Source organism: Nuphar pumila, chromosome 2, assembly GCF_984573655.1.
Source record: "Nuphar pumila chromosome 2, dmNupPumi1.hap1.1, whole genome shotgun sequence".
Classification (NCBI taxonomy): domain Eukaryota; kingdom Viridiplantae; phylum Streptophyta; class Magnoliopsida; order Nymphaeales; family Nymphaeaceae; genus Nuphar; species Nuphar pumila.
The window spans coordinates 13,272,881-13,299,295 of NC_143250.1; the positions used below are offsets into that span (position 1 = coordinate 13,272,881).

At 37.7% G+C, this 26,415-nt stretch overlaps 1 protein-coding gene across 1 annotated transcript in view; it reads right to left on the reverse strand.

The window, feature by feature from the left end:
• SWAP70 (Pleckstrin homology (PH) domain-containing protein) overlaps positions 1-26,415 on the reverse strand; it is a 64,167-nt gene that overhangs the window by 5,173 nt on the left and 32,579 nt on the right. The window lies entirely within an intron of this gene.

Genomic DNA, 26,415 nt, shown 5'->3' on the forward strand with positions numbered 1-26,415 from the left:
TTGCAGGTAATCTTAATGTGTATGAGGTCCAACTCCAAGGTAATGAACAGGTGGCATCTAAAGATGGCGCTAAGTACTTAATCCACATTCACCAGTTAACCCCATAATTCACCTCAACCCCATAATTCATACGTTCTTTCTGTCAATCCCCCAAACAATGGAGGCTTTTCCTACAATTTGAGGATGGTAAGTCGGTCTCAACTCTCAAGTAATTTGGGACCAAGCTAGAGATGGTGTGGAGCTGTAGGAGGGATGCATGAAGAGGCTTGGGATGTTGAAGTAATTTTGCTGAAGTTAGAGAATCAGAAAATAATTTGGAAACAACAATGGATGAGTGATTATGAAACACCTAATATTTTGCTTCCCAAGACTATCCACAATGATTTTTATAGGATATAATTTCTTCCCGAATTAGACAAACTAAAATCAAAACCTTCTAGCCTTTCTCAATAGGACCTTTTGTAAATTTTCTTGATGATGTTGAAGATTCTTTAGCTTTGCAATTTATTCCTTTTTTCCTATCTGCTTTAAACCAGCTTGATATGATTTTTCTATTTTCCATCTTCAATCTATTCTCTTTCCTACTGTCCCCTTTTCCATAACCAAGATTTTATCAGTAATATATCCCAAAACTCAAAAAATCTACAAAAAGGAAAAAAATGGTCACACATGAGGTAGCAAAAATAAAATCTTGTGAAAAAGATAGAAGATTCAAAATGTAAATGAAAAGGGGAGGGAGGTTTATCTAAGGATCAAATTTCCTATGACGATTTGTTTGAGCCTTTGAAAAGAAGGAATATTCTTTTTGATAAAGCAAGATGGGGATCACTGTGAAATTGTCTACGAAGAGACAATACATAAACAAGCATAAAAACCTTATAAAAGAAGTGCACGAAAGCACTCTCACAACACTTAACAAAATACACAAAAAGTGTAAATAATAAACATGCAATAATGCATGTATTTCAATATATAAAAGCAAATGCTTGAGACTCTCAAGCTTATCTTACAACAAGGGGGAACACCCCTATTTATACAAGAAAGAAGAGGGCAAGAGGGGGCTCCCCAAAGGAGTCGTTGGGGAGCTCCCAACGGTCACAATTGTGACCGTTGGGGGCTCCCCAACGACTCTATTGGGGAGACCCCCAATGCCCCTTTTTGAATGTGCAAAAAGGCAAAAATAAAAGAAAAAAAGAATTACAAAAAATAAAAAGAAAAGGGAAAAAAAAGTACAGCATATTCCAAATGGGATATGCGCAAAATGTGGAAAGACAAAAATACCCTTATCGGGTAAAAAGAGAAAAATGTATAAATATATATACTTATATATAGAGATACGTATACATATAATATATGTATATGTATCTCTATGTATATAAGTATATATATTTATACTTACAATAATGCTTTTGTGTATACATTTTAACACCCCCCCTCAAACTTACGGTGTGATAACCGCAAGTTTGTCAAGGAGGAAATGAAATCTAGGCGAACAAAGAGCTTTTGTGAAGAAGTCCGCAAGTTGATATTCAGACGTCACGTAAGGTAAATCAATGACCTTCTTCAAGTATTCTTCCCTGACATAATGGCAGTCCATCTCAATATGCTTTGTTCGCTCATGAAAGGTGTGGTTTTTGGCAATATAGATTGCACTTTTATTGTCGCAGCACAACTTAGTTGGTTCTCTGATAGGCACTCCCATATCTTCCAAGAGGCGTCGAATCCATACAATTTCCATGGTAGTGGATGCCATGGCTCTGTATTCGGCTTCAGTGGATGATAAGGATACCTTCTGTTGCTTCTTACATCGCCACGAGATCAACGATTCTCCTAAGAAAATACAAAAACCAGTGGTGGAGTGACGGTTACTAGGGTCACCTCCCCAATCTGAGTCAGTATAAGCAAGCAATTTTAATTCAGAAGAAGAAGATAGGAATACTCCCTTATTCACCGTTCCCTTTAAATATCTGATGATGCGAAGCACAACACTCATATGAACGGTTGTAGGAGCATGCTGAAATTGGCTGGCGATGTGTATAGCATGTGACAAATCGGGTCGAGTAATGCTAAGATACATTAAAGAGCCTACCAACTGCCTGTAAGGAGTAGGATCCGTTAGAGGAACACCATCGTCAATCTTCATTTTTGCTCCCACAACTTCAGGAGTTTCGCATACTTTGTCATCAGAAATCCCTGATCTGTCAATAATCTCACAAGCAAGCTTAGACTGAGATAGAAAATAACCACGTTGCGAATAAGCAACCTCAATTCCAAGAAAATATGTCAGAAAACCCAAGTCTGACATCTCAAATTTTGAAGTCAAGGCGGACTTAATACCCTTGACTCCTTGAACATCATCACCTGTAATTAACATGTCATCAACATATAGTAACAATATTACAATCCCTGCCTTAGATTTTCTAGTAAATAGAGCAGTGTCAGTATAACAGGAGGAGAAACCATTTTCCAGCATTACACTGGTAAATCTGTCATACCAAGCTTTGGGGGCCTGTTTCAAACCATAAAGGGCCTTTCGAAGATGAAGAACTTTATCTTTAGGGATCTCCATGCCTGGTGGAGCATCCATATACACTTCTTCGTTAAGATCACAATTTAAAAAAGCATTTTTTACATCCATTTGAAAAATATTCCAATTTTTAATAGATGCAATAGTGATAAGACATCTAACTGTAACCATTCGGGCTACAGGAGCAAAAGTTTCTTCATAATCAATTCCATACTCTTGCCCATATCCTTTTGCAACTAAGCGAGCTTTATACCTTTCAAGGGATCCGTTACTCTTAGTTTTAACCTTAAAAACCCATCGACAACCTATAGTTTTCTTTCCTATGGGTAGAGTTTCGAAATCCCAAGTTTCAGCCCTTTTAAGAGCATTAAGTTCATTTTGCATAGCTTCTTGCCATTCTATACATTTTTTAGCTTCTTCAAAATTTCTAGGTTCAAAATAAGAATGAATGGCACTAAGACAAGCCCTATATCGGGGTGAAAATGAATCAAATGAGACAAAACGAGTTGGAGGTCTCCTATTCCTCTCAGATCTACGGTGATCGAGAACAGGAACAAGTTCACTATATTGATCAATAGCACTTCTAAAGGTGTCTTGGTTTCTACGTGAGTATGTTATTGGATCACTTGAAATCCTGCCTTCTTGTTGGTTATGCTCTTCGACATTACCCTCAATGTCCTCATCATGGTTTGATGATACATCATCATCACTAGATATATCATCATTACTAGACAATAAGTCAAAAAGGAAGGAATAATCAAAATTTTCTTGTTGCGAAATATTTTTTTCAAATCCACTTTCATTTTCCAAAAAAGTTACATTTCTAGAGACATATAACTTATCTTCTCGAAGATCATAACACCGAAATCCCTTTTGAGTTTCAGAATAGCCAAGAAAAGCGCAGGGGATAGCCTTGGGAGAGAGTTTGTCATTCTTATCCGTAAGTATGAAACACTTACACCCGAAGACTCGTAACCTATTATAATCTGGTTCAAGTTTATATAAAATCTCAAAAGGGGATATTTTTCCTAATAATCTAGAAGGCAAACGATTTATCAGATAAACAGAAGCAAGAGCAGCTTCAGCCCAAAAATTTTTTGGTATGTTCTGGGAAATAAGAAGGGTTCTAGTGGTCTCAATAATATGTCTATGTTTTCTTTCGGCCAACCCATTCTGTTGGGGGGTTTTAGGACAAGATCTTTGGTGAATGATTCCTTGATCTTCAAGATATATTTTAAATTGGTTGGAGAGATATTCTCCTCCAGAATCACTTCTAAAAATCTTTATGTTACTATTAAATTGATCATCAAATGGAAAGTTCTAAAGCATGAAAAGACTTCATGTTTGAATTTAAGAAAAAAGATCCATGAATATCTAGAGAAATCATCCACAAAAATAACATAATAAGAAAAACCTCCTTTTGAGACAACAGGTGCCGGTCCCCAAACATCGGAATGAACAATTTCAAAGGGTTTTGATGAGAACATAGTTCTTTGCTCAAAAGGTAAACTTTTCATTTTTCCGAGAATACAGTCATTACAAGAAAATGAACTTTTACATAGGTCTTTTGCAAAATGTAAGTAAGACAACTTGGTGATATTAGGATGACCAAGTCTTTTGTGCCATATGTTTATATCTTTGTTTCGGGCAACATTACAAAAAGATTTTGGAACTCGAAGAGATTCCATGTAGTATAAATCGCCTTTTCTAAAGCCTTCCCCAATCAATTTCCCGGACAGGCGATCCTGTATTAAACATTTATCACATGAAAATTTAATATCACAACCATGATCCGAGAGTTGAGAAACAGAAAGAAGATTTAAATTAAGTTTAGGTATAAATCTAATTTTTGGAATAAAAAAATCTTGAGTTTCAAAATTACCTATTCCTTTAATTTCAAGAGAAGTTCCATCCGCAGTGGAAACAAAGGATGGAGAAGCATTTTTTGAATAATCGGAAAGTGAAAACATGTTTGGGGACATATGAAAGGATGCACCTGAGTCCAAAAGCCAAGGGACTTTACCTGGAATGGAAGAAGTAGACACGGCGGCACCGGATGTAGCTCCCTTGAGAAGAGGTTGAAGGGCTTCCATTATTTGGTTCAACGAGAGTGACCCACTTGATGATGCCTCTTCCTTTTGTGGTGCGCCGGTGGTGGCCATAGCAAGGAGCTTCTTCCATTTGGGACATACCGGCTTGATATGCCCCGGTTCTTTACAAAAGTGACATATAGTCTTGCTATAGTCCCGCTTCCCTCTTTGTCCACCATCTCCTCCTTGATTTTGGAATTTAAAGTGAGGAGGACGATAGGTTTTTACATTATTTCCGGGTCTTGATACAGCATTAACCTCATTATTTTCTTCATAATTACAAGGAACCATAAGAACACTTGGTCCTTGTTTACATAAATTCATACGAGTCTCCTCACCACTTAATTTGGTGAGAACATCTTCAAGAGAGGGAGGAGTAAATGAGGATAGAAGTGATGACCTTATTTGCTCAAATTCCGGTCTCAACCCATTCAAAAAATTGAAGAAACTATCTTCTTCAAGTTGCTTGTGGCGGAGTTCAATTGCCTCTCCACTCCATTTTGGTTCAAGCATAGAGAGCTCATCCCAAATAGAGGAAAGATCGGCAAAATATTCCCTAATAGACATTTCACCTTGAGTAAGGGAGAGGGCCTTCTTTTGAAGGTAATACTTATGAGATAGGTCTCTTGATGTATACATCTTCTCGAGATAATGCCAAGCTTCCGATGCCTTTTTGAATTTGATAATGTTGGCATTAATCTTCGTTTCGACGGATGCGAAGAACCAAGAAAGAATCTTGAAATTCTTCATTTCCCATTCGTCGTGTTTCTTTGAGTATTCTTCAAGAGCTTTGATCCTTTCCTCTCCCTCAAGAATCTTGATTTCACTTCCGTCCATTATGGTTATCTTGGGTTCCGGTTCCGGAATTGTTCCTTGCACATAACCCCACAATCCTTTTCCTTTTATGTGGGCCTCCATATTCCCGGCCCAAATATGATAGTTGGACCCATTCAACTTGAAGCCAAGGGCAAAGTGAGACTCTTTCTCACCCATTAAGACGTAGAGAGAAGAAGAAAAAAGACGTACCAATACGATGTTTCAACTTCTTCTTAGCACAAGATCCTTCTAAAATATTTGAGAAGCAAGATCCACCACTTCAATCTCAAAAAATCAGAAGGCACGGTTTTCGAGGCACTCGAACAAAGGTGGATCTCACGATCTCCAATCACCAACCGAGCTCTGATACCATGTGAAATTGTCTACGAAGAGACAATACATAAACAAGCATAAAAACCTTATAAAAGAAGTGCACGAAAGCACTCTCACAACACTTGAACAAAATACACAAAAAGTGTAAATAATAAACATGCAATAATGCATGTATTTCAATATATAAAAGCAAATGCTTGAGACTCTCAAGCTTATCTTACAACAAGGGGGAACACCCCTATTTATACAAGAAAGAAGAGGGCAAGAGGGGGCTCCCCAAAGGAGTCGTTGGGGAGCTCCCAACGGTCACAATTGTGACCGTTGGGGGCTCCCCAACGACTCTATTGGGGAGACCCCCAATGCCCCTTTTTGAATGTGCAAAAAGGCAAAAATAAAAGAAAAAAAGAATTACAAAAAATAAAAAGAAAAGGGAAAAAAAAGTACAGCATATTCCAAATGGGATATGCGCAAAATGTGGAAAGACAAAAATACCCTTATCGGGTAAAAAGAGAAAAATGTATAAATATATATACTTATATATAGAGATACGTATACATATAATATATGTATATGTATCTCTATGTATATAAGTATATATATTTATACTTACAATAATGCTTTTGTGTATACATTTTAACACCCCCCCTCAAACTTACGGTGTGATAACCGCAAGTTTGTCAAGGAGGAAATGAAATCTAGGCGAACAAAGAGCTTTTGTGAAGAAGTCCGCAAGTTGATATTCAGACGTCACGTATGGTAAATCAATGACCTTCTTCAAGTATTCTTCCCTGACATAATGGCAGTCCATCTCAATATGCTTTGTTCGCTCATGAAAGGTGTGGTTTTTGGCAATATAGATTGCACTTTTATTGTCGCAGCACAACTTAGTTGGTTCTCTGATAGGCACTCCCATATCTTCCAAGAGGCGTCGAATCCATACAATTTCCATGGTAGTGGATGCCATGGCTCTGTATTCGGCTTCAGTGGATGATAAGGATACCTTCTGTTGCTTCTTACATCGCCACGAGATCAACGATTCTCCTAAGAAAATACAAAAACCAGTGGTGGAGTGACGGTTACTAGGGTCACCTCCCCAATCTGAGTCAGTATAAGCAAGCAATTTTAATTCAGAAGAAGAAGATAGGAATACTCCCTTATTCACCGTTCCCTTTAAATATCTGATGATGCGAAGCACAGCACTCATATGAACGGTTGTAGGAGCATGCTGAAATTGGCTGGCGATGTGTATAGCATGTGACAAATCGGGTCGAGTAATGCTAAGATACATTAAAGAGCCTACCAACTGCCTGTAAGGAGTAGGATCCGTTAGAGGAACACCGTCGTCAATCTTCATTTTTGCTCCCACAACTTCAGGAGTTTCGCATACTTTGTCATCAGAAATCCCTGATCTGTCAATAATCTCACAAGCAAGCTTAGACTGAGATAGAAAATAACCACGTTGCGAATAAGCAACCTCAATTCCAAGAAAATATGTCAGAAAACCCAAGTCTGACATCTCAAATTTTGAAGTCAAGGCGGACTTAATACCCTTGACTCCTTGAACATCATCACCTGTAATTAACATGTCATCAACATATAGTAACAATATTACAATCCCTGCCTTAGATTTTCTAGTAAATAGAGCAGTGTCAGTATAACAGGAGGAGAAACCATTTTCCAGCATTACACTGGTAAATCTGTCATACCAAGCTTTGGGGGCCTGTTTCAAACCATAAAGGGCCTTTCGAAGATGAAGAACTTTATCTTTAGGGATCTCCATGCCTGGTGGAGCATCCATATACACTTCTTCGTTAAGATCACAATTTAAAAAAGCATTTTTTACATCCATTTGAAAAATATTCCAATTTTTAATAGATGCAATAGTGATAAGACATCTAACTGTAACCATTCGGGCTACAGGAGCAAAAGTTTCTTCATAATCAATTCCATACTCTTGCCCATATCCTTTTGCAACTAAGCGAGCTTTATACCTTTCAAGGGATCCGTTACTCTTAGTTTTAACCTTAAAAACCCATCGACAACCTATAGTTTTCTTTCCTATGGGTAGAGTTTCGAAATCCCAAGTTTCAGCCCTTTTAAGAGCATTAAGTTCATTTTGCATAGCTTCTTGCCATTCTATACATTTTTTAGCTTCTTCAAAATTTCTAGGTTCAAAATAAGAATGAATGGCACTAAGACAAGCCCTATATCGGGGTGAAAATGAATCAAATGAGACAAAACGAGTTGGAGGTCTCCTATTCCTCTCAGATCTACGGTGATCGAGAACAGGAACAAGTTCACTATATTGATCAATAGCACTTCTAAAGGTGTCTTGGTTTCTACGTGAGTATGTTATTGGATCACTTGAAATCCTGCCTTCTTGTTGGTTATGCTCTTCGACATTACCCTCAATGTCCTCATCATGGTTTGATGATACATCATCATCACTAGATATATCATCATTACTAGACAATAAGTCAAAAAGGAAGGAATAATCAAAATTTTCTTGTTGCGAAATATTTTTTTCAAATCCACTTTCATTTTCCAAAAAAGTTACATTTCTAGAGACATATAACTTATCTTCTCGAAGATCATAACACCGAAATCCCTTTTGAGTTTCAGAATAGCCAAGAAAAGCGCAGGGGATAGCCTTGGGAGAGAGTTTGTCATTCTTATCCGTAAGTATGAAACACTTACACCCGAAGACTCGTAACCTATTATAATCTGGTTCAAGTTTATATAAAATCTCAAAAGGGGATATTTTTCCTAATAATCTAGAAGGCAAACGATTTATCAGATAAACAGAAGCAAGAGCAGCTTCAGCCCAAAAAATTTTTGGTATGTTCTGGGAAATAAGAAGGGTTCTAGTGGTCTCAATAATATGTCTATGTTTTCTTTCGGCCAACCCATTCTGTTGGGGGGTTTTAGGACAAGATCTTTGGTGAATGATTCCTTGATCTTCAAGATATATTTTAAATTGGTTGGAGAGATATTCTCCTCCAGAATCACTTCTAAAAATCTTTATGTTACTATTAAATTGATCATCAAATGGAAAGTTCTAAAGCATGAAAAGACTTCATGTTTGAATTTAAGAAAAAAGATCCATGAATATCTAGAGAAATCATCCACAAAAATAACATAATAAGAAAAACCTCCTTTTGAGACAACAGGTGCCGGTCCCCAAACATCGGAATGAACAATTTCAAAGGGTTTTGATGAGAACATAGTTCTTTGCTCAAAAGGTAAACTTTTCATTTTTCCGAGAATACAGTCATTACAAGAAAATGAACTTTTACATAGGTCTTTTGCAAAATGTAAGTAAGACAACTTGGTGATATTAGGATGACCAAGTCTTTTGTGCCATATGTTTATATCTTTGTTTCGGGCAACATTACAAAAAGATTTTGGAACTCGAAGAGATTCCATGTAGTATAAATCGCCTTTTCTAAAGCCTTCCCCAATCAATTTCCCGGACAGGCGATCCTGTATTAAACATTTATCACATGAAAATTTAATATCACAACCATGATCCGAGAGTTGAGAAACAGAAAGAAGATTTAAATTAAGTTTAGGTATAAATCTAATTTTTGGAATAAAAAAATCTTGAGTTTCAAAATTACCTATTCCTTTAATTTCAAGAGAAGTTCCATCCGCAGTGGAAACAAAGGATGGAGAAGCATTTTTTGAATAATCGGAAAGTGAAAACATGTTTGGGGACATATGAAAGGATGCACCTGAGTCCAAAAGCCAAGGGACTTTACCTGGAATGGAAGAAGTAGACACGGCGGCACCGGATGTAGCTCCCTTGAGAAGAGGTTGAAGGGCTTCCATTATTTGGTTCAACGAGAGTGACCCACTTGATGATGCCTCTTCCTTTTGTGGTGCGCCGGTGGTGGCCATAGCAAGGAGCTTCTTCCATTTGGGACATACCGGCTTGATATGCCCCGGTTCTTTACAAAAGTGACATATAGTCTTGCTATAGTCCCGCTTCCCTCTTTGTCCACCATCTCCTCCTTGATTTTGGAATTTAAAGTGAGGAGGACGATAGGTTTTTACATTATTTCCGGGTCTTGATACAGCATTAACCTCATTATTTTCTTCATAATTACAAGGAACCATAAGAACACTTGGTCCTTGTTTACATAAATTCATACGAGTCTCCTCACCACTTAATTTGGTGAGAACATCTTCAAGAGAGGGAGGAGTAAATGAGGATAGAAGTGATGACCTTATTTGCTCAAATTCCGGTCTCAACCCATTCAAAAAATTGAAGAAACTATCTTCTTCAAGTTGCTTGTGGCGGAGTTCAATTGCCTCTCCACTCCATTTTGGTTCAAGCATAGAGAGCTCATCCCAAATAGAGGAAAGATCGGCAAAATATTCCCTAATAGACATTTCACCTTGAGTAAGGGAGAGGGCCTTCTTTTGAAGGTAATACTTATGAGATAGGTCTCTTGATGTATACATCTTCTCGAGATAATGCCAAGCTTCCGATGCCTTTTTGAATTTGATAATGTTGGCATTAATCTTCGTTTCGACGGATGCGAAGAACCAAGAAAGAATCTTGAAATTCTTCATTTCCCATTCGTCGTGTTTCTTTGAGTATTCTTCAAGAGCTTTGATCCTTTCCTCTCCCTCAAGAATCTTGATTTCACTTCCGTCCATTATGGTTATCTTGGGTTCCGGTTCCGGAATTGTTCCTTGCACATAACCCCACAATCCTTTTCCTTTTATGTGGGCCTCCATATTCCCGGCCCAAATATGATAGTTGGACCCATTCAACTTGAAGCCAAGGGCAAAGTGAGACTCTTTCTCACCCATTAAGACGTAGAGAGAAGAAGAAAAAAGACGTACCAATACGATGTTTCAACTTCTTCTTAGCACAAGATCCTTCTAAAATATTTGAGAAGCAAGATCCACCACTTCAATCTCAAAAAATCAGAAGGCACGGTTTTCGAGGCACTCGAACAAAGGTGGATCTCACGATCTCCAATCACCAACCGAGCTCTGATACCATGTGAAATTGTCTACGAAGAGACAATACATAAACAAGCATAAAAACCTTATAAAAGAAGTGCACGAAAGCACTCTCACAACACTTGAACAAAATACACAAAAAGTGTAAATAATAAACATGCAATAATGCATGTATTTCAATATATAAAAGCAAATGCTTGAGACTCTCAAGCTTATCTTACAACAAGGGGGAACACCCCTATTTATACAAGAAAGAAGAGGGCAAGAGGGGGCTCCCCAAAGGAGTCGTTGGGGAGCTCCCAACGGTCACAATTGTGACCGTTGGGGGCTCCCCAACGACTCTATTGGGGAGACCCCCAATGCCCCTTTTTGAATGTGCAAAAAGGCAAAAATAAAAGAAAAAAAGAATTACAAAAAATAAAAAGAAAAGGGAAAAAAAAGTACAGCATATTCCAAATGGGATATGCGCAAAATGTGGAAAGACAAAAATACCCTTATCGGGTAAAAAGAGAAAAATGTATAAATATATATACTTATATATAGAGATACGTATACATATAATATATGTATATGTATCTCTATGTATATAAGTATATATATTTATACTTACAATAATGCTTTTGTGTATACATTTTAACACCCCCCCTCAAACTTACGGTGTGATAACCGCAAGTTTGTCAAGGAGGAAATGAAATCTAGGCGAACAAAGAGCTTTTGTGAAGAAGTCCGCAAGTTGATATTCAGACGTCACGTATGGTAAATCAATGACCTTCTTCAAGTATTCTTCCCTGACATAATGGCAGTCCATCTCAATATGCTTTGTTCGCTCATGAAAGGTGTGGTTTTTGGCAATATAGATTGCACTTTTATTGTCGCAGCACAACTTAGTTGGTTCTCTGATAGGCACTCCCATATCTTCCAAGAGGCGTCGAATCCATACAATTTCCATGGTAGTGGATGCCATGGCTCTGTATTCGGCTTCAGTGGATGATAAGGATACCTTCTGTTGCTTCTTACATCGCCACGAGATCAACGATTCTCCTAAGAAAATACAAAAACCAGTGGTGGAGTGACGGTTACTAGGGTCACCTCCCCAATCTGAGTCAGTATAAGCAAGCAATTTTAATTCAGAAGAAGAAGATAGGAATACTCCCTTATTCACCGTTCCCTTTAAATATTTGATGATGCGAAGCACAGCACTCATATGAACGGTTGTAGGAGCATGCTGAAATTGGCTGGCGATGTGTATAGCATGTGACAAATCGGGTCGAGTAATGCTAAGATACATTAAAGAGCCTACCAACTGCCTGTAAGGAGTAGGATCCGTTAGAGGAACACCGTCGTCAATCTTCATTTTTGCTCCCACAACTTCAGGAGTTTCGCATACTTTGTCATCAGAAATCCCTGATCTGTCAATAATCTCACAAGCAAGCTTAGACTGAGATAGAAAATAACCACGTTGCGAATAAGCAACCTCAATTCCAAGAAAATATGTCAGAAAACCCAAGTCTGACATCTCAAATTTTGAAGTCAAGGCGGACTTAATACCCTTGACTCCTTGAACATCATCACCTGTAATTAACATGTCATCAACATATAGTAACAATATTACAATCCCTGCCTTAGATTTTCTAGTAAATAGAGCAGTGTCAGTATAACAGGAGGAGAAACCATTTTCCAGCATTACACTGGTAAATCTGTCATACCAAGCTTTGGGGGCCTGTTTCAAACCATAAAGGGCCTTTCGAAGATGAAGAACTTTATCTTTAGGGATCTCCATGCCTGGTGGAGCATCCATATACACTTCTTCGTTAAGCTCACCATTTAAAAAAGCATTTTTTACATCCATTTGAAAAATATTCCAATTTTTAATAAATGCAATAGTGATAAGACATCTAACTGTAACCATTCGGGCTACAGGAGCAAAAGTTTCTTCATAATCAATTTCATACTCTTGCCCATATCCTTTTGCAACTAAGCGAGCTTTATACCTTTCAAGGGATCCGTTACTCTTAGTTTTAACCTTAAAAACCCATCGACAACCTATAGTTTTCTTTCCTATGGGTAGAGTTTCGAAATCCCAAGTTTCAGCCTTTTTAAGAGCATTAAGTTCATTTTGCATAGCTTCTTGCCATTCTATACATTTTTTAGCTTCTTCAAAATTTCTAGGTTCAAAATAAGAATGAATGGCACTAAGACAAGCCCTATATCGGGGTGAAAATGAATCAAATGAGACAAAACGAGTTGGAGGTCTCCTATTCCTCTCAGATCTACGGTGATCGAGAACAGGAACAAGTTCACTATATTGATCAATAGCACTTCTAAAGGTGTCTTGGTTTCTACGTGAGTATGTTATTGGATCACTTGAAATCCTGCCTTCTTGTTGGTTATGCTCTTCGACATTACCCTCAATGTCCTCATCATGGTTTGATGATACATCATCATCACTAGATATATCATCATTACTAGACAATAAGTCAAAAAGGAAGGAATAATCAAAATTTTCTTGTTGCGAAATATTTTTTTCAAATCCACTTTCATTTTCCAAAAAAGTTACATTTCTAGAGACATATAACTTATCTTCTCGAAGATCATAACACCGAAATCCCTTTTGAGTTTCAGAATAGCCAAGAAAAGCGCAGGGGATAGCCTTGGGAGAGAGTTTGTCATTCTTATCCGTAAGTATGAAACACTTACACCCGAAGACTCGTAACCTATTATAATCTGGTTCAAGTTTATATAAAATCTCAAAAGGGGATATTTTTCCTAATAATCTAGAAGGCAAACGATTTATCAGATAAACAGAAGCAAGAGCAGCTTCAGCCCAAAAATTTTTTGGTATGTTCTGGGAAATAAGAAGGGTTCTAGTGGTCTCAATAATATGTCTATGTTTTCTTTCGGCCAACCCATTCTGTTGGGGGGTTTTAGGACAAGATCTTTGGTGAATGATTCCTTGATCTTCAAGATATATTTTAAATTGGTTGGAGAGATATTCTCCTCCAGAATCACTTCTAAAAATCTTTATGTTACTATTAAATTGATCATCAAATGGAAAGTTCTAAAGCATGAAAAGACTTCATGTTTGAATTTAAGAAAAAAGATCCATGAATATCTAGAGAAATCATCCACAAAAATAACATAATAAGAAAAACCTCCTTTTGAGACAACAGGTGCCGGTCCCCAAACATCGGAATGAACAATTTCAAAGGGTTTTGATGAGAACATAGTTCTTTGCTCAAAAGGTAAACTTTTCATTTTTCCGAGAATACAGTCATTACAAGAAAATGAACTTTTACATAGGTCTTTTGCAAAATGTAAGTAAGACAACTTGGTGATATTAGGATGACCAAGTCTTTTGTGCCATATGTTTATATCTTTGTTTCGGGCAACATTACAAAAAGATTTTGGAACTCGAAGAGATTCCATGTAGTATAAATCGCCTTTTCTAAAGCCTTCCCCAATCAATTTCCCGGACAGGCGATCCTGTATTAAACATTTATCACATGAAAATTTAATATCACAACCATGATCCGAGAGTTGAGAAACAGAAAGAAGATTTAAATTAAGTTTAGGTATAAATCTAATTTTTGGAATAAAAAAATCTTGAGTTTCAAAATTACCTATTCCTTTAATTTCAAGAGAAGTTCCATCCGCAGTGGAAACAAAGGATGGAGAAGCATTTTTTGAATAATCGGAAAGTGAAAACATGTTTGGGGACATATGAAAGGATGCACCTGAGTCCAAAAGCCAAGGGACTTTACCTGGAATGGAAGAAGTAGACACGGCGGCACCGGATGTAGCTCCCTTGAGAAGAGGTTGAAGGGCTTCCATTATTTGGTTCAACGAGAGTGACCCACTTGATGATGCCTCTTCCTTTTGTGGTGCGCCGGTGGTGGCCATAGCAAGGAGCTTCTTCCATTTGGGACATACCGGCTTGATATGCCCCGGTTCTTTACAAAAGTGACATATAGTCTTGCTATAGTCCCGCTTCCCTCTTTGTCCACCATCTCCTCCTTGATTTTGGAATTTAAAGTGAGGAGGACGATAGGTTTTTACATTATTTCCGGGTCTTGATACAGCATTAACCTCATTATTTTCTTCATAATTACAAGGAACCATAAGAACACTTGGTCCTTGTTTACATAAATTCATACGAGTCTCCTCACCACTTAATTTGGTGAGAACATCTTCAAGAGAGGGAGGAGTAAATGAGGATAGAAGTGATGACCTTATTTGCTCAAATTCCGGTCTCAACCCATTCAAAAAATTGAAGAAACTATCTTCTTCAAGTTGCTTGTGGCGGAGTTCAATTGCCTCTCCACTCCATTTTGGTTCAAGCATAGAGAGCTCATCCCAAATAGAGGAAAGATCGGCAAAATATTCCCTAATAGACATTTCACCTTGAGTAAGGGAGAGGGCCTTCTTTTGAAGGTAATACTTATGAGATAGGTCTCTTGATGTATACATCTTCTCGAGATAATGCCAAGCTTCCGATGCCTTTTTGAATTTGATAATGTTGGCATTAATCTTCGTTTCGACGGATGCGAAGAACCAAGAAAGAATCTTGAAATTCTTCATTTCCCATTCGTCGTGTTTCTTTGAGTATTCTTCAAGAGCTTTGATCCTTTCCTCTCCCTCAAGAATCTTGATTTCACTTCCGTCCATTATGGTTATCTTGGGTTCCGGTTCCGGAATTGTTCCTTGCACATAACCCCACAATCCTTTTCCTTTTATGTGGGCCTCCATATTCCCGGCCCAAATATGATAGTTGGACCCATTCAACTTGAAGCCAAGGGCAAAGTGAGACTCTTTCTCACCCATTAAGACGTAGAGAGAAGAAGAAAAAAGACGTACCAATACGATGTTTCAACTTCTTCTTAGCACAAGATCCTTCTAAAATATTTGAGAAGCAAGATCCACCACTTCAATCTCAAAAAATCAGAAGGCACGGTTTTCGAGGCACTCGAACAAAGGTGGATCTCACGATCTCCAATCACCAACCGAGCTCTGATACCATGTGAAATTGTCTACGAAGAGACAATACATAAACAAGCATAAAAACCTTATAAAAGAAGTGCACGAAAGCACTCTCACAACACTTGAACAAAATACACAAAAAGTGTAAATAATAAACATGCAATAATGCATGTATTTCAATATATAAAAGCAAATGCTTGAGACTCTCAAGCTTATCTTACAACAAGGGGGAACACCCCTATTTATACAAGAAAGAAGAGGGCAAGAGGGGGCTCCCCAAAGGAGTCGTTGGGGAGCTCCCAACGGTCACAATTGTGACCGTTGGGGGCTCCCCAACGACTCTATTGGGGAGACCCCCAATGCCCCTTTTTGAATGTGCAAAAAGGCAAAAATAAAAGAAAAAAAGAATTACAAAAAATAAAAAGAAAAGGGAAAAAAAAGTACAGCATATTCCAAATGGGATATGCGCAAAATGTGGAAAGACAAAAATACCCTTATCGGGTAAAAAGAGAAAAATGTATAAATATATATACTTATATATAGAGATACGTATACATATAATATATGTATATGTATCTCTATGTATATAAGTATATATATTTATACTTACAATAATGCTTTTGTGTATACATTTTAACACCCCCCCTCAAACTTACGGTGTGATAACCGCAAGTTTGTCAAGGAGGAAATGAAATCTAGGCGAACAAAGAGCTTTTGTGAAGAAGTCCGCAAGTTGATATTCAGACGTCACGTATGGTAAATCAATGACCTTCTTCAAGTATTCTTCCCTGACATAATGGCAGTCCATCTCAATATGCTTTGTTCGCTCATGAAAGGTGTGGTTTTTGGCAATATAGATTGCACTTTTATTGTCGCAGCACAACTTAGTTGGTTCTCTGATAGGCACTCCCATATCTTCCAAGAGGCGTCGAATCCATACAATTTCCATGGTAGTGGATGCCATGGCTCTGTATTCGGCTTCAGTGGATGATAAGGATACCTTCTGTTGCTTCTTACATCGCCACGAGATCAACGATTCTCCTAAGAAAATACAAAAACCAGTGGTGGAGTGACGGTTACTAGGGTCACCTCCCCAATCTGAGTCAGTATAAGCAAGCAATTTTAATTCAGAAGAAGAAGATAGGAATACTCCCTTATTCACCGTTCCCTTTAAATATCTGATGATGCGAAGCACAGCACTCATATGAACGGTTGTAGGAGCATGCTGAAATTGGCTGGCGATGTGTATAGCATGTGACAAATCGGGTCGAGTAATGCTAAGATACATTAAAGAGCCTACCAACTGCCTGTAAGGAGTAGGATCCGTTAGAGGAACACCGTCGTCAATCTTCATTTTTGCTCCCACAACTTCAGGAGTTTCGCATACTTTGTCATCAGAAATCCCTGATCTGTCAATAATCTCACAAGCAAGCTTAGACTGAGATAGAAAATAACCACGTTGCGAATAAGCAACCTCAATTCCAAGAAAATATGTCAGAAAACCCAAGTCTGACATCTCAAATTTTGAAGTCAAGGCGGACTTAATACCCTTGACTCCTTGAACATCATCACCTGTAATTAACATGTCATCAACATATAGTAACAATATTACAATCCCTGCCTTAGATTTTCTAGTAAATAGAGCAGTGTCAGTATAACAGGAGGAGAAACCATTTTCCAGCATTACACTGGTAAATCTGTCATACCAAGCTTTGGGGGCCTGTTTCAAACCATAAAGGGCCTTTCGAAGATGAAGAACTTTATCTTTAGGGATCTCCATGCCTGGTGGAGCATCCATATACACTTCTTCGTTAAGATCACAATTTAAAAAAGCATTTTTTACATCCATTTGAAAAATATTCCAATTTTTAATAGATGCAATAGTGATAAGACATCTAACTGTAACCATTCGGGCTACAGGAGCAAAAGTTTCTTCATAATCAATTCCATACTCTTGCCCATATCCTTTTGCAACTAAGCGAGCTTTATACCTTTCAAGGGATCCGTTACTCTTAGTTTTAACCTTAAAAACCCATCGACAACCTATAGTTTTCTTTCCTATGGGTAGAGTTTCGAAATCCCAAGTTTCAGCCCTTTTAAGAGCATTAAGTTCATTTTGCATAGCTTCTTGCCATTCTATACATTTTTTAGCTTCTTCAAAATTTCTAGGTTCAAAATAAGAATGAATGGCACTAAGACAAGCCCTATATCGGGGTGAAAATGAATCAAATGAGACAAAACGAGTTGGAGGTCTCCTATTCCTCTCAGATCTACGGTGATCGAGAACAGGAACAAGTTCACTATATTGATCAATAGCACTTCTAAAGGTGTCTTGGTTTCTACGTGAGTATGTTATTGGATCACTTGAAATCCTGCCTTCTTGTTGGTTATGCTCTTCGACATTACCCTCAATGTCCTCATCATGGTTTGATGATACATCATCATCACTAGATATATCATCATTACTAGACAATAAGTCAAAAAGGAAGGAATAATCAAAATTTTCTTGTTGCGAAATATTTTTTTCAAATCCACTTTCATTTTCCAAAAAAGTTACATTTCTAGAGACATATAACTTATCTTCTCGAAGATCATAACACCGAAATCCCTTTTGAGTTTCAGAATAGCCAAGAAAAGCGCAGGGGATAGCCTTGGGAGAGAGTTTGTCATTCTTATCCGTAAGTATGAAACACTTACACCCGAAGACTCGTAACCTATTATAATCTGGTTCAAGTTTATATAAAATCTCAAAAGGGGATATTTTTCCTAATAATCTAGAAGGCAAACGATTTATCAGATAAACAGAAGCAAGAGCAGCTTCAGCCCAAAAATTTTTTGGTATGTTCTGGGAAATAAGAAGGGTTCTAGTGGTCTCAATAATATGTCTATGTTTTCTTTCGGCCAACCCATTCTGTTGGGGGGTTTTAGGACAAGATCTTTGGTGAATGATTCCTTGATCTTCAAGATATATTTTAAATTGGTTGGAGAGATATTCTCCTCCAGAATCACTTCTAAAAATCTTTATGTTACTATTAAATTGATCATCAAATGGAAAGTTCTAAAGCATGAAAAGACTTCATGTTTGAATTTAAGAAAAAAGATCCATGAATATCTAGAGAAATCATCCACAAAAATAACATAATAAGAAAAACCTCCTTTTGAGACAACAGGTGCCGGTCCCCAAACATCGGAATGAACAATTTCAAAGGGTTTTGATGAGAACATAGTTCTTTGCTCAAAAGGTAAACTTTTCATTTTTCCGAGAATACAGTCATTACAAGAAAATGAACTTTTACATAGGTCTTTTGCAAAATGTAAGTAAGACAACTTGGTGATATTAGGATGACCAAGTCTTTTGTGCCATATGTTTATATCTTTGTTTCGGGCAACATTACAAAAAGATTTTGGAACTCGAAGAGATTCCATGTAGTATAAATCGCCTTTTCTAAAGCCTTCCCCAATCAATTTCCCGGACAGGCGATCCTGTATTAAACATTTATCACATGAAAATTTAATATCACAACCATGATCCGAGAGTTGAGAAACAGAAAGAAGATTTAAATTAAGTTTAGGTATAAATCTAATTTTTGGAATAAAAAAATCTTGAGTTTCAAAATTACCTATTCCTTTAATTTCAAGAGAAGTTCCATCCGCAGTGGAAACAAAGGATGGAGAAGCATTTTTTGAATAATCGGAAAGTGAAAACATGTTTGGGGACATATGAAAGGATGCACCTGAGTCCAAAAGCCAAGGGACTTTACCTGGAATGGAAGAAGTAGACACGGCGGCACCGGATGTAGCTCCCTTGAGAAGAGGTTGAAGGGCTTCCATTATTTGGTTCAACGAGAGTGACCCACTTGATGATGCCTCTTCCTTTTGTGGTGCGCCGGTGGTGGCCATAGCAAGGAGCTTCTTCCATTTGGGACATACCGGCTTGATATGCCCCGGTTCTTTACAAAAGTGACATATAGTCTTGCTATAGTCCCGCTTCCCTCTTTGTCCACCATCTCCTCCTTGATTTTGGAATTTAAAGTGAGGAGGACGATAGGTTTTTACATTATTTCCGGGTCTTGATACAGCATTAACCTCATTATTTTCTTCATAATTACAAGGAACCATAAGAACACTTGGTCCTTGTTTACATAAATTCATACGAGTCTCCTCACCACTTAATTTGGTGAGAACATCTTCAAGAGAGGGAGGAGTAAATGAGGATAGAAGTGATGACCTTATTTGCTCAAATTCCGGTCTCAACCCATTCAAAAAATTGAAGAAACTATCTTCTTCAAGTTGCTTGTGGCGGAGTTCAATTGCCTCTCCACTCCATTTTGGTTCAAGCATAGAGAGCTCATCCCAAATAGAGGAAAGATCGGCAAAATATTCCCTAATAGACATTTCACCTTGAGTAAGGGAGAGGGCCTTCTTTTGAAGGTAATACTTATGAGATAGGTCTCTTGATGTATACATCTTCTCGAGATAATGCCAAGCTTCCGATGCCTTTTTGAATTTGATAATGTTGGCATTAATCTTCGTTTCGACGGATGCGAAGAACCAAGAAAGAATCTTGAAATTCTTCATTTCCCATTCGTCGTGTTTCTTTGAGTATTCTTCAAGAGCTTTGATCCTTTCCTCTCCCTCAAGAATCTTGATTTCACTTCCGTCCATTATGGTTATCTTGGGTTCCGGTTCCGGAATTGTTCCTTGCACATAACCCCACAATCCTTTTCCTTTTATGTGGGCCTCCATATTCCCGGCCCAAATATGATAGTTGGACCCATTCAACTTGAAGCCAAGGGCAAAGTGAGACTCTTTCTCACCCATTAAGACGTAGAGAGAAGAAGAAAAAAGACGTACCAATACGATGTTTCAACTTCTTCTTAGCACAAGATCCTTCTAAAATATTTGAGAAGCAAGATCCACCACTTCAATCTCAAAAAATCAGAAGGCACGGTTTTCGAGGCACTCGAACAAAGGTGGATCTCACGATCTCCAATCACCAACCGAGCTCTGATACCATGTGAAATTGTCTACGAAGAGACAATACATAAACAAGCATAAAAACCTTATAAAAGAAGTGCACGAAAGCACTCTCACAACACTTGAACAAAATACACAAAAAGTGTAAATAATAAACATGCAATAATGCATGTATTTCAATATATAAAAGCAAATGCTTGAGACTCTCAAGCTTATCTTACAACAAGGGGGAACACCCCTATTTATACAAGAAAGAAGAGGGCAAGAGGGGGCTCCCCAAAGGAGTCGTTGGGGAGCTCCCAACGGTCACAATTGTGACCGTTGGGGGCTCCCCAACGACTCTATTGGGGAGACCCCCAATGCCCCTTTTTGAATGTGCAAAAAGGCAAAAATAAAAGAAAAAAAGAATTACAAAAAATAAAAAGAAAAGGGAAAAAAAAGTACAGCATATTCCAAATGGGATATGCGCAAAATGTGGAAAGACAAAAATACCCTTATCGGGTAAAAAGAGAAAAATGTATAAATATATATACTTATATATAGAGATACGTATACATATAATATATGTATATGTATCTCTATGTATATAAGTATATATATTTATACTTACAATAATGCTTTTGTGTATACATTTTAACACCCCCCCTCAAACTTACGGTGTGATAACCGCAAGTTTGTCAAGGAGGAAATGAAATCTAGGCGAACAAAGAGCTTTTGTGAAGAAGTCCGCAAGTTGATATTCAGACGTCACGTATGGTAAATCAATGACCTTCTTCAAGTATTCTTCCCTGACATAATGGCAGTCCATCTCAATATGCTTTGTTCGCTCATGAAAGGTGTGGTTTTTGGCAATATAGATTGCACTTTTATTGTCGCAGCACAACTTAGTTGGTTCTCTGATAGGCACTCCCATATCTTCCAAGAGGCGTCGAATCCATACAATTTCCATGGTAGTGGATGCCATGGCTCTGTATTCGGCTTCAGTGGATGATAAGGATACCTTCTGTTGCTTCTTACATCGCCACGAGATCAACGATTCTCCTAAGAAAATACAAAAACCAGTGGTGGAGTGACGGTTACTAGGGTCACCTCCCCAATCTGAGTCAGTATAAGCAAGCAATTTTAATTCAGAAGAAGAAGATAGGAATACTCCCTTATTCACCGTTCCCTTTAAATATTTGATGATGCGAAGCACAGCACTCATATGAACGGTTGTAGGAGCATGCTGAAATTGGCTGGCGATGTGTATAGCATGTGACAAATCGGGTCGAGTAATGCTAAGATACATTAAAGAGCCTACCAACTGCCTGTAAGGAGTAGGATCCGTTAGAGGAACACCGTCGTCAATCTTCATTTTTGCTCCCACAACTTCAGGAGTTTCGCATACTTTGTCATCAGAAATCCCTGATCTGTCAATAATCTCACAAGCAAGCTTAGACTGAGATAGAAAATAACCACGTTGCGAATAAGCAACCTCAATTCCAAGAAAATATGTCAGAAAACCCAAGTCTGACATCTCAAATTTTGAAGTCAAGGCGGACTTAATACCCTTGACTCCTTGAACATCATCACCTGTAATTAACATGTCATCAACATATAGTAACAATATTACAATCCCTGCCTTAGATTTTCTAGTAAATAGAGCAGTGTCAGTATAACAGGAGGAGAAACCATTTTCCAGCATTACACTGGTAAATCTGTCATACCAAGCTTTGGGGGCCTGTTTCAAACCATAAAGGGCCTTTCGAAGATGAAGAACTTTATCTTTAGGGATCTCCATGCCTGGTGGAGCATCCATATACACTTCTTCGTTAAGCTCACCATTTAAAAAAGCATTTTTTACATCCATTTGAAAAATATTCCAATTTTTAATAAATGCAATAGTGATAAGACATCTAACTGTAACCATTCGGGCTACAGGAGCAAAAGTTTCTTCATAATCAATTTCATACTCTTGCCCATATCCTTTTGCAACTAAGCGAGCTTTATACCTTTCAAGGGATCCGTTACTCTTAGTTTTAACCTTAAAAACCCATCGACAACCTATAGTTTTCTTTCCTATGGGTAGAGTTTCGAAATCCCAAGTTTCAGCCTTTTTAAGAGCATTAAGTTCATTTTGCATAGCTTCTTGCCATTCTATACATTTTTTAGCTTCTTCAAAATTTCTAGGTTCAAAATAAGAATGAATGGCACTAAGACAAGCCCTATATCGGGGTGAAAATGAATCAAATGAGACAAAACGAGTTGGAGGTCTCCTATTCCTCTCAGATCTACGGTGATCGAGAACAGGAACAAGTTCACTATATTGATCAATAGCACTTCTAAAGGTGTCTTGGTTTCTACGTGAGTATGTTATTGGATCACTTGAAATCCTGCCTTCTTGTTGGTTATGCTCTTCGACATTACCCTCAATGTCCTCATCATGGTTTGATGATACATCATCATCACTAGATATATCATCATTACTAGACAATAAGTCAAAAAGGAAGGAATAATCAAAATTTTCTTGTTGCGAAATATTTTTTTCAAATCCACTTTCATTTTCCAAAAAAGTTACATTTCTAGAGACATATAACTTATCTTCTCGAAGATCATAACACCGAAATCCCTTTTGAGTTTCAGAATAGCCAAGAAAAGCGCAGGGGATAGCCTTGGGAGAGAGTTTGTCATTCTTATCCGTAAGTATGAAACACTTACACCCGAAGACTCGTAACCTATTATAATCTGGTTCAAGTTTATATAAAATCTCAAAAGGGGATATTTTTCCTAATAATCTAGAAGGCAAACGATTTATCAGATAAACAGAAGCAAGAGCAGCTTCAGCCCAAAAATTTTTTGGTATGTTCTGGGAAATAAGAAGGGTTCTAGTGGTCTCAATAATATGTCTATGTTTTCTTTCGGCCAACCCATTCTGTTGGGGGGTTTTAGGACAAGATCTTTGGTGAATGATTCCTTGATCTTCAAGATATATTTTAAATTGGTTGGAGAGATATTCTCCTCCAGAATCACTTCTAAAAATCTTTATGTTACTATTAAATTGATCATCAAATGGAAAGTTCTAAAGCATGAAAAGACTTCATGTTTGAATTTAAGAAAAAAGATCCATGAATATCTAGAGAAATCATCCACAAAAATAACATAATAAGAAAAACCTCCTTTTGAGACAACAGGTGCCGGTCCCCAAACATCGGAATGAACAATTTCAAAGGGTTTTGATGAGAACATAGTTCTTTGCTCAAAAGGTAAACTTTTCATTTTTCCGAGAATACAGTCATTACAAGAAAATGAACTTTTACATAGGTCTTTTGCAAAATGTAAGTAAGACAACTTGGTGATATTAGGATGACCAAGTCTTTTGTGCCATATGTTTATATCTTTGTTTCGGGCAACATTACAAAAAGATTTTGGAACTCGAAGAGATTCCATGTAGTATAAATCGCCTTTTCTAAAGCCTTCCCCAATCAATTTCCCGGACAGGCGATCCTGTATTAAACATTTATCACATGAAAATTTAATATCACAACCATGATCCGAGAGTTGAGAAACAGAAAGAAGATTTAAATTAAGTTTAGGTATAAATCTAATTTTTGGAATAAAAAAATCTTGAGTTTCAAAATTACCTATTCCTTTAATTTCAAGAGAAGTTCCATCCGCAGTGGAAACAAAGGATGGAGAAGCATTTTTTGAATAATCGGAAAGTGAAAACATGTTTGGGGACATATGAAAGGATGCACCTGAGTCCAAAAGCCAAGGGACTTTACCTGGAATGGAAGAAGTAGACACGGCGGCACCGGATGTAGCTCCCTTGAGAAGAGGTTGAAGGGCTTCCATTATTTGGTTCAACGAGAGTGACCCACTTGATGATGCCTCTTCCTTTTGTGGTGCGCCGGTGGTGGCCATAGCAAGGAGCTTCTTCCATTTGGGACATACCGGCTTGATATGCCCCGGTTCTTTACAAAAGTGACATATAGTCTTGCTATAGTCCCGCTTCCCTCTTTGTCCACCATCTCCTCCTTGATTTTGGAATTTAAAGTGAGGAGGACGATAGGTTTTTACATTATTTCCGGGTCTTGATACAGCATTAACCTCATTATTTTCTTCATAATTACAAGGAACCATAAGAACACTTGGTCCTTGTTTACATAAATTCATACGAGTCTCCTCACCACTTAATTTGGTGAGAACATCTTCAAGAGAGGGAGGAGTAAATGAGGATAGAAGTGATGACCTTATTTGCTCAAATTCCGGTCTCAACCCATTCAAAAAATTGAAGAAACTATCTTCTTCAAGTTGCTTGTGGCGGAGTTCAATTGCCTCTCCACTCCATTTTGGTTCAAGCATAGAGAGCTCATCCCAAATAGAGGAAAGATCGGCAAAATATTCCCTAATAGACATTTCACCTTGAGTAAGGGAGAGGGCCTTCTTTTGAAGGTAATACTTATGAGATAGGTCTCTTGATGTATACATCTTCTCGAGATAATGCCAAGCTTCCGATGCCTTTTTGAATTTGATAATGTTGGCATTAATCTTCGTTTCGACGGATGCGAAGAACCAAGAAAGAATCTTGAAATTCTTCATTTCCCATTCGTCGTGTTTCTTTGAGTATTCTTCAAGAGCTTTGATCCTTTCCTCTCCCTCAAGAATCTTGATTTCACTTCCGTCCATTATGGTTATCTTGGGTTCCGGTTCCGGAATTGTTCCTTGCACATAACCCCACAATCCTTTTCCTTTTATGTGGGCCTCCATATTCCCGGCCCAAATATGATAGTTGGACCCATTCAACTTGAAGCCAAGGGCAAAGTGAGACTCTTTCTCACCCATTAAGACGTAGAGAGAAGAAGAAAAAAGACGTACCAATACGATGTTTCAACTTCTTCTTAGCACAAGATCCTTCTAAAATATTTGAGAAGCAAGATCCACCACTTCAATCTCAAAAAATCAGAAGGCACGGTTTTCGAGGCACTCGAACAAAGGTGGATCTCACGATCTCCAATCACCAACCGAGCTCTGATACCATGTGAAATTGTCTACGAAGAGACAATACATAAACAAGCATAAAAACCTTATAAAAGAAGTGCACGAAAGCACTCTCACAACACTTGAACAAAATACACAAAAAGTGTAAATAATAAACATGCAATAATGCATGTATTTCAATATATAAAAGCAAATGCTTGAGACTCTCAAGCTTATCTTACAACAAGGGGGAACACCCCTATTTATACAAGAAAGAAGAGGGCAAGAGGGGGCTCCCCAAAGGAGTCGTTGGGGAGCTCCCAACGGTCACAATTGTGACCGTTGGGGGCTCCCCAACGACTCTATTGGGGAGACCCCCAATGCCCCTTTTTGAATGTGCAAAAAGGCAAAAATAAAAGAAAAAAAGAATTACAAAAAATAAAAAGAAAAGGGAAAAAAAAGTACAGCATATTCCAAATGGGATATGCGCAAAATGTGGAAAGACAAAAATACCCTTATCGGGTAAAAAGAGAAAAATGTATAAATATATATACTTATATATAGAGATACGTATACATATAATATATGTATACGTATCTCTATGTATATAAGTATATATATTTATACTTACAATAATGCTTTTGTGTATACATTTTAACAATCACACCTTGGTGGGATTTGAGCTCAAGGCCCCTTGGTTAGGACAGACAACTCTATCAATCCATCTATCCTATTCGGCCTTGAAAGAGGACTGGGATAGAA